The sequence below is a fragment of the Setaria viridis genome, chromosome 8 (genome assembly GCF_005286985.2).
Source record: "Setaria viridis chromosome 8, Setaria_viridis_v4.0, whole genome shotgun sequence".
NCBI classification, from domain to species: domain Eukaryota; kingdom Viridiplantae; phylum Streptophyta; class Magnoliopsida; order Poales; family Poaceae; genus Setaria; species Setaria viridis.
This window is the reverse complement of record NC_048270.2, coordinates 40,427,118-40,436,272: the sequence shown is the minus strand read 5'-3', so window position 1 is coordinate 40,436,272 and position 9,155 is coordinate 40,427,118. Positions and strand designations below refer to the sequence as shown.

The 9,155-nt window shown below is 48.4% G+C and overlaps 2 pseudogenes; both read right to left on the bottom strand.

Moving 5' to 3' along the window:
• Positions 1-4,119: 4,119 nt before the first annotated feature.
• LOC117833847 (uncharacterized) lies at positions 4,120-6,013 on the bottom strand (annotated as a pseudogene).
• A 125-nt stretch (positions 6,014-6,138) lies between these two features.
• LOC140223594 (uncharacterized) lies at positions 6,139-7,131 on the bottom strand (annotated as a pseudogene).
• Positions 7,132-9,155: the final 2,024 nt, after the last annotated feature.

Below are 9,155 nucleotides of genomic sequence, written 5' to 3'. Positions count from 1 at the left end.
GCAGAATACCCTCGGCGAACCGTTTGCCGAGTGTAACACTCGGCAAACGGCACACGGCAAATATAGAGTCGGCAAACACTAGTTCGCCGAGTGTTTTGTGTCGGGCACTCGGCAAAGACTTTGCCGAGTGCCCAGAAAACACTCAGCGAACAATTATTGAAAAAATAAAAAAAAAATCATACACGGGCGCCACTGCTCCGCCGCCGCCGCCGCCGCCGCCACCATCCTCTCCTCTTCTCTTCAGGCCCCGGCGCCGGCGGATCCGGTGGAGGGGACAGGCGGGCGGCGGATCCGGGGGCCGGGGGCCGGGCGCCGGGGGGGGGCGGCGGGCGGATCCGGGGGCCGGGGCGGCGGCGGCGGATCCGGGCGGCGGCGGCGGATCCGGGGGCCGGGGCGGCGGCGGCGGATCCGGGCGGCGGCGGCGGATCCGGGGGCCGGGGCGGCGGGCGGATCCGGGGGCCGGGGCGGCGGGCGGATCCGGGGGCCGGGGCGGCGGGCGGATCCGGGCGGCGGCGGCGGATCCGGGGGCCGGGGCGGCGGATCCGGGGCCCGGGGCGGCGGGCGGCGGCGGATCCGGGAGCGCGGGGCGGCGGGCGGCGGTGCCGGGGCCGCCGGGCGGCGGCGGCGGGGGGCGCCGGGCGGCGCGCGGCGGCAGGGGCCTTCGGGGAGAGAGGAGGGAGAGAGGATGGAGTGAGGGGAGGGGAGGGGGCGCGCTAGGCAAGGGAGGGGAGCCGGCAGCGGCGGAGGCGGGCGGCGGCGGCGGCGGCGGAGGCGTGCGGCGGCGGCGGCGGCGGAGGGCGGCGTGCGGCAAGAGGAGAATGGGGGCCGGGAGGGGGCCGAGGAAGATAGAGAGTGGGGAGGGGGCCCGGGGGGGGCGGCTATTTGTTTTGTGGTGGGAGCTGTTTGCCGAGTGTCCTACGTTGGACACTCGGCAAACTCTTTGCCGAGTGTCCAACGTAGGACACTCGGCAAACTTTTTTTGAAAAAAATTTATAAAATATTCAACAGTTTCAAAAAAATACCAAATTTTCACACGGACCAATATAGGTTCTCTACTGACTATACAAAAAGTTTGGTAGTCAAACCGAACTCGACCGTCACTTCGACTCTAAATTTTATCGAATCCTTCTCAAAGTTACTATTCTTCTTCTGAGATGCTTCGGTTTATAATTATCGTACATGATGAAATGTGCAAAACCTTCTCAATTTTTTTCCACAGCCTCCACGTATTATATCATCACATCATGGCAAATCTCATAATTTTCAGACTTTGATTGTTTTTTTTACAATTTAAAAATACTACTGCCACACGTTCATGGTCGTGTTTCCTGAACAAGATGTTCGAAATTTCTTTTCATTTCATGGGTCAGGTCTCAAATTGGTCCAAATAACATGAATATCATTTTTCTACTCATTTTATTCCATAATTTGAATCACTTGCAGTTCAAATTTTACTTATACCAAAAATTCCCTTGAAATACAATTAATTAAATAAATATAGCAAATAAATTCAAAAATATACCAAATTTTAACATGGAGTACCACATGTTGTATGTGGGGAGTAGAAAAAATTTCAAGGTGAAAAGAGAAAAAAAAATTATTTTTTTGCCGAGTGTCAAAAAAAACACTAGGCAAACCCCCCTCTTTGCCGAGTGTTTTTTTTTGACACTCGGCAAACCCCCCTCTTTGCTGAGTGTTTTTTTTGACACTCGGCAAAGAGGGGGCTTTGCCGAGTGTTTTTTATTTGACACTCGGCAAAGCCACTATTTGCCGAGTGTTTTTTTTTGCCGAGTGTTTTTGGCTTGGCACTCGGCGAAGAGCTTGTTTGCCGAGTGTCCGAAAAAAAACACTCGGCAAAAAGAAAACACTCGGCAAATTTAAAGTTTCCCGTAGTGCAGGCAGCGGCGACCTGACGGCTTTTTTTAATTGAAAAATCAAACTGTGCTGGCGAACGAGCACCTGTCAGCACAGTGGGCCATTTGTGCTAGTTCAAAGTTGTTGATGGGCGCAGTGTCCTTTCACCCGCCAGCAAAAATATTTTCTGTCCTAGTGAGTTTCAGGCTGTTTCACCACTTCCTGCCCTTCAGGAGTTGGAATTCTCCTGTTGTTTAAATCTGACGAGCTTGCCGGAGGGCATACAGCAACTAGCTCCCTTCAATCACTCGAGTTGAATTGTTGTCACAGCATATCAGCACTGCCAGAATGGCTGAGCGACATCTCCTCTCTTAAAAAGCTCGTCATCAAGGGCTGTGATAGCATCTAAGTCTTTACCTGCATGTATATACAGCACCTCACAAACCTCCGGCAGCTGCATGTATATTTTTCTAAATCCAGCATTCAAGTTTTCTTGTAAAACTTATGTACTTCCTATTTGATTTAATTTCAGCAAGTCAAGTATCTTCACTTATTTCTGATACATAAAGGCTCTCTGTTTCCATTCTCTTCGTACAGGATACTTTTTCTATTGCTGGAAAATAATAATGAGGAAGTTCATTTTTGACCATTGAACTATCACCTGAGTTTGATTTTCACCATCCAACTCCAAAATCTTCGACCATCGTGCTACTAAAACCGTTTACATTTTGGCCATTCACAGGTTTTGAAGGTTTTGAAGGGTAGTTTCGTTAGGTCATTTTTCTCTCTCCTCTCTGCTTATTCTTTCTTCTCTCTCCTGTCTTCATGCCCTGCGGAGATCCAGCTCGCCCGGCCGGCCGCGTTGGCCCAACTCGCTCACCCGGCGTAGCTGGCCAACGGCGGAGCTCGAGCTCACCCGGCTGGCCGCGGCGAGGTGCGCCCCCTCTCCTCCTCTCCACCTTGTTTCACCACCGCCTGCGTCACCGTACTCTGCCTTCGCTGCAGCGCGGAGGGCGGGGCCTGTGGCTCCATCGTTGCAGTGGCGGTACAGAGGAAGGGTCGGGCCGGAGCTGCCACCCGCCTCCACTGCCGGAGCGGCCGGCCTCCCGCGAGTCGCCGCTCCACCCGTGCGTGAGCACCCGCCGCCAAAGCGTCCGCCCGCTCGCGAGTCGCCGCCGCGGAGTCCCTACCACCACCTGCTCATGCGCCTCTGCTGCTGGAGCGGACGCCCACCAGCGAGATGCCGCTCCACCTGCCCAAGAGCGGCCGCCACTGGAGAGGCTGCCCGCTGTCAGCAACTCCGGCGAGCTCCGTCGCCTGGCAGTTGTGCACTCCGGCAGATTGAAGTCAAACCTACACACACGCACGCGAGGAGGAAGATGCACAGTGATCACAGGTTATCTTTTGGGCTGCTTAACCGGCAGCGTTTTCTCTGTGTATTTCATATATAAAGTGTAACAACCTCCTACAAGAACGGTGAGCCGCTCATGGCGTGCACCATCCCCCACGCCCACAACGCACTCCTATTGACGCGCCCCATACGAACAGCGCGCATGTCAGGCTCCCTAGAGACTCGCTCAACCCATGAACGTGGCGAGCTTATTCAACGAAAGAAACGAACAGCAGATGGAGGATTACATGCAACATTTCTCCTCCTAATCCTGCTGCTGGAGTTTGAGCTTGACGACCCCGATCTTACAACGCTGCTCTTGGAACAGAGCCCGCCCAAATGGTTTCGTCAGTACATCTGCCAACTGATTTTTCGTAGAGATCCGTTCCACCACAATATTGCCCTTTTCCACACAATCTCTGATGTAGTGGTATTTGGTCTCAATATGCTTGCTTCTATCATGATGAACAAGATTCCTACAAAGATCAATTGCCGATTTGTTGTCAAGGGGTCCTCGCAATGCGCTACAGGCAGTATCCTTTGGAACCGGTACTAATATAGTACCGGTTCCAAATGCAACTGGTACTAAGGCTAGGGATGAAAGGTCATTTTTCTAGTAGTGAATCTTCTTCAGTGCCACCGTGACATCTCTCATTGACATCCTCTGGTCAGGTGAGTCACTTAAGCAAATCAAACCCAGCTCAAATGTTGCCGTAAGAAAGTCATTCAGATTGCCGACAGAGGAAGAAACACCTTGCAATAGCCGGTCATCCAGAACAGAGGCAAGCTGAGCTGGAAATGCTTGACGAACCCACCGTGTAATGCTCAAATCTGCGACGAACATGGGATCTGTGGGTCTCTTTCCAGTGAAAACTTCAAGGAGCATGATTCCATAACTGAAAACATCGCTCTTGCGTGATGCCTTCCCGTAAGATCCATACTCTACTCATGAGACCGGAAACAAAGAATTCAAGCAGGACTGAATCAGCACTGTTAACCAAATATATATACCAAACAAAATTCAGTGTCACAGTACGGAGTATGGACGTACCTGGTGCCATGTACCCAAGTGTTCCAAGCATGCTTGCAGTTATCATGGAGTTGTCATCACCCAATAGCAACTTTGCGATTCCAAAGTCCGCTACATGTGTCGTCATGTCTTCATCAAATAGCATGTTGCTAGGCTTCAAGTCGCAGTGCAGGACTACCTTGTGATGCTCATGGTGTAGATACTCCATTGCCATTGACACATCTAGCATGACGTCCAGCCTCTTAAGGAACCCTAAGTGCTCTATGCTGTTAGAGTGTAAGAGCATCTCTAAGCTTCCACTGGGCATATACTGAAGCACCAATGCCCTGAACTCCAAGTTGGTGCAGACATTCAATATCTATATAAAGTTCCTATGCCGAGCCATGCGAAGTGTGCTGCACTCAGCATCAAAGCTTCTAATGCCCTGCTCCTTCTGCATGTCTAGAACTTTTACTGCCACCGTGAAACTGGTGCTAAGTTGACCTTTATAGACCTTTCCAAAGCTCCCAGTCCCCAACAGGTTGTCGTCGCTAAAATTACCGGTGGCAAGGACGAGGTCATGGTATGACAGGTGCCCATGGTACATAACATTGCTAGGATCAATGCCAGAATCTTCAACCTCTCCCTTGTTTTTAAGTTTCTTTCTAATGGTTTGGTAAATGAAAATCACAGTACAACCAAATGCTATGGTGAGAGAAGGGAGCAGGAATCTTAGAAAGTGCATCGTATTTGAGTGAGGTTTCTCCATACATGGAGAGAATCCTAAACGGGGTTTGCAGAAAACCCAATATTCCCAACCAAAGATTGCAACGAGATGTTAGAGAAAACACCACCCTCTGGTACCTTGCCTTGTAGATTATTAAAGGGGAGATTCAAGGTTTTCAAGAAGGTTAAATTGGCTAGGAACATGGGAATGGTACCTGAGAGATTATTGGAGGAGAGGTCCAACCACTCGAGGCTACTCAGCTCTTTAAATGACACGGGGATAGAGTCCTCAAATGAATTGTGTGATAGATTTAGATAGGCGAGCATGCTTAGTTTCCTAAATGATTCGGGGATGCTTCCAAGCAAAAAGTTGAAAGAAAGGTCAATCATAAACACTTGTTTCAACCCACCAACGTCACTTGGTAGTGGACCAGAAAAGAAATTCATAGAAAGAGCTAGGGATGTAACTTTGTCAAGGTGGAACAAACTTGCTGGTATAATTGAATTGAATTGGTTCTGGGACAACCAGACGTATTCTAGCATGGTAAGATTTCCAATGCTTTCAGGTATACAGCCATGAAATCTATTTCCATAGATTTAATAAGCCTTTGTAAGTTTCTGAGCATACTAATTTGTGCCGGGATAGTCCCTGTGAGCTGGTTGTTGGTAAGATAAATCAACTCAAGACTGCTCAAGATTGACAGTGAGGATGGAAGCCCACCTGTTAGCTTGTTGTAACTAAGGGTAAGCACAAGTAATTGTGTAGACAGATTCCCCACAGTGTAAGGGATTCGTCCGGTGAAAGAATTATAACGTTGGAGTCGCATAGAGTTGGAAAGAGATGACAAGAAGTTAAGATTCCCACTCAAATTATTATATTCCAGTCCTAGCCAGATTAGAGTTTGAATGCTCCCAAATATTGCTGGTACAGATCCAGACAATGAATTATTAGTCAATACTAGGTAAGACAGTTTCGATAAATTTCCAATAGAAGGTGGAATTGGACCTGTTAGCAAATTCTGTCCAAGATGCATACGAGAGTTCTCGCATGAGGCCTAATTCTTTTTTAATCTCTCCTGTCAGGTTCTTGAAAGAAAGTCCAAGATTAGTAATACGGGTGAGATTGCTAAGAACAGCTGGGACAGAGCCATGTAAGGAATTAGTATCCAACAATAGATAGGTAAGCTGTTGCAATTGAGCCAACCATGTTGGCACAACATCGACAAAAAAAATTGTATGACAAGGAGGTCATTTGCATGTGTTGGCATGATGCAAGACCAGATGGAATACGACCTGATAGGCTATTCTTTGCGAGGTTCATGTGCTTGAGGGAAGGTGTGTTATTGAATAGATACAACGGTATGTTACCACTCAAGTCATTCCATACTAGAGAAAACCATTGAAGGTTTCTCGTGCTCTATAGTAACCGTGGTGGAATCTGCCCCAAGAGGGTGTTGTTACTTAGGCGAAGAATCTTCAGCCTTGTGAGGTTTCCTATGGTACTAGGAATGGCATCTGAGAGGTCATTTCCAGAAAGATCGAGAAACCTAAGCTGACGTAGCCTTCCAAGTTCAGCAGGGATGTGTCCAGCGACACCAATTCTTGTGAGGTTGAGCATGGTGAGGAAAGAAAGATTACCGAGGTGTTGGCTGAGCGTTCCATGGAGGGGCATGTCCACCAACCACAGAGCCGTGACGCGTGGCCAGTTGTGGCTGCACAAGACGCCGACCCATCGGCAGAAGGATACGTTGGATGTCCAGCTGCTGGCGAGGATTCCGAGAGGATCAGAGAGCAGCGATTTGAAAGCCAGCAGGGCAGTGACATCTGTGTAGCTGCCATTAACATGGGTTACACTTAGGCTTGGAGACGAAGAAATGACAGCAGGCAATAGGACTGGTAGCAAGATGACCAAAAACACTAGAGGGACCGGGTAGCTCGCAGTGGCCATTGTTGTGAATTGTGGTGTATTTTTGGGCTGATAGGTTATATATATAGGCAGGGCGTCCCGGTATAAATGGAGTCCCGGTATAAATGGAGGCCCTGTACGAAACTCTAAAATGGGGGATATAGTAGGCTAGTAAAATAGCTAGAATCTTCAACATCCGCATTAGAAGTATTCACATTATCAACGGTATTATCCGTTTGCACATTTGTGTTGTCAATAAGATCTTACTGAACCTCAAAATTATGTTTTGGTGTCTATCTGACTATTTATAGGATCATTGTAAATATTACTATCAATTATAGAACCATGATCAAGTGTTTTATCGGATGGCACTTGTGAATATTCTATAATAAACATATCCATAGGCTGTAGCCCTTTTTTTGAGACTGATTTAAATACTCAAATCTTCATCCCGATCAGGAGACAAAGAGATGAATAGGCGCAGAACCACAGACATGGACAGAGAATGACGCTTGGGCTGTTCAGGTCTTCAGGAGAGCGCCAGCAATAAGGAAAATAAGGTTTAGAGGTCAGGAAATGATGAGCCAGATGGCTGTAGCACTGGAAACTGGAGGCCCTAAAAAAATGGAGGCCCTCACGGTCGCACAGTCTGCACGCCCCCTAGGGACGGGCCTACTCTACGTGACCCTGCAGAGAGTACTAAAGAATCGCTCTCGCAGACTGGTCAGCTAGCTTCGCCCGCACGAGACGACGGAGCCTGCGTTTGATCGTAGTCGGCAAACGTATGCTGGGTGTCCCAAGTCAGATGTCAGTCTTGTTGCAAAAGTTCGGCAGGATAAGTTCGGCAGATGAAGTTGCAAACATATACAGGAAGACTTTGTGTTCTGGCACTACTCGTAGACTCATACTCGTATATACATGATGTTCTGGAATCGTAGACGAGTACTTGATTCCAGGTCCGAAGTCAGTCTTGCTGGGACCCAACAGAACAGGTCCACCAGCTACATACCCTGCACTGTCGGTGGCCACCATAAAAACATCATTTCAACATATTGTGATTTATACAATATATGATTTCGCATAGAACAATTGTGAAGAAACAAAGTTGTACAGCTGTGAATGAAACATGGGGACATTCATACCCTGTGTTATGTGCATACAAATGAATATAGTTTGTCGTTTCAAAAAATAAAAATTGAGGCAGGCTACACAATTACAAATTCAAAAGTTATTTGAGTCAGTGAGGCGGAAATCACAAACTAATTTTCATTTGTTGGATGCTAACTGCACCATCATGCAAAGTTTGGAGAGCAGAGTGGAAAGATATAACTAGTTTCTCTTGTACAAGAGGCATTACAGAAATTGCAACCTAAGGGGAAATATAACATGAATGGATCAGTCAGCTAGCAACGGGGCGGGCGGTGGGCGGTGGCGCGGCGTCGCCGGATGCCATGTCTGCTGGCCCTGAATGTTCTGCAGAAGACACCCTGGTTTATCCATCCAGTTATTATCAATTTGGCCCCTGAAGTTTTACACATACCCCGTATTTTGGATCGCGATCCGAATATTTGCAATTAGGCCCACTTAATTACAAATTCCACCCTAAATTGGACCGTGATTATCGATCAAGATCCGAATTTTTGCATACAACCCCCTTCTTGGGTCTGGGTCAGCACTTCCGGCTTTGTTCTCTCCATCAATGACGCCGCCGCCGCCTCTGGTGAGAATCGTGAAGCTCTGACGCGGTCAAGTCCAGGGCAATCAATTCGCTCCATTATTCAGTGACAGGGGCACTCGATTCATCAACATGGCTCGCAGCCATGCACTTGCTTCACTGGTTGGCAGGTCATGGCGGTGCGTCGGTACATCGCGGCGACCAAGCGACCCTGGCCACGCACCTCTCGATGTCCCGACACTCTTTCTAGTTCTGTCTCAATTTAAGTTTTTTTAAGATTCAACGGGGGAGATCCCCACCTGATTGCATTATTGGGGCCTTTGGTAGGCCAAAGTGTTACACTTCTATTTTCAGGGGAGGAAACGGAAAAAAAGGGGGTACCAGTTACAAAAGACCAAACAGACCCCACAGTGCCAATCTAGAAAGGAAGATTAAGATCAAACATCCAACACATGCAACCAAATGAGGGCAAGATGCCTTTTCACTAGCCTGTATTATCATCAAACTAAAGTATACTTTGCCGATCTCCATTCCACAACTGTGAAGCATTGAGTCAAAGCCGATGCCGACAAACGACAGTCTTGATTGCAGTGCC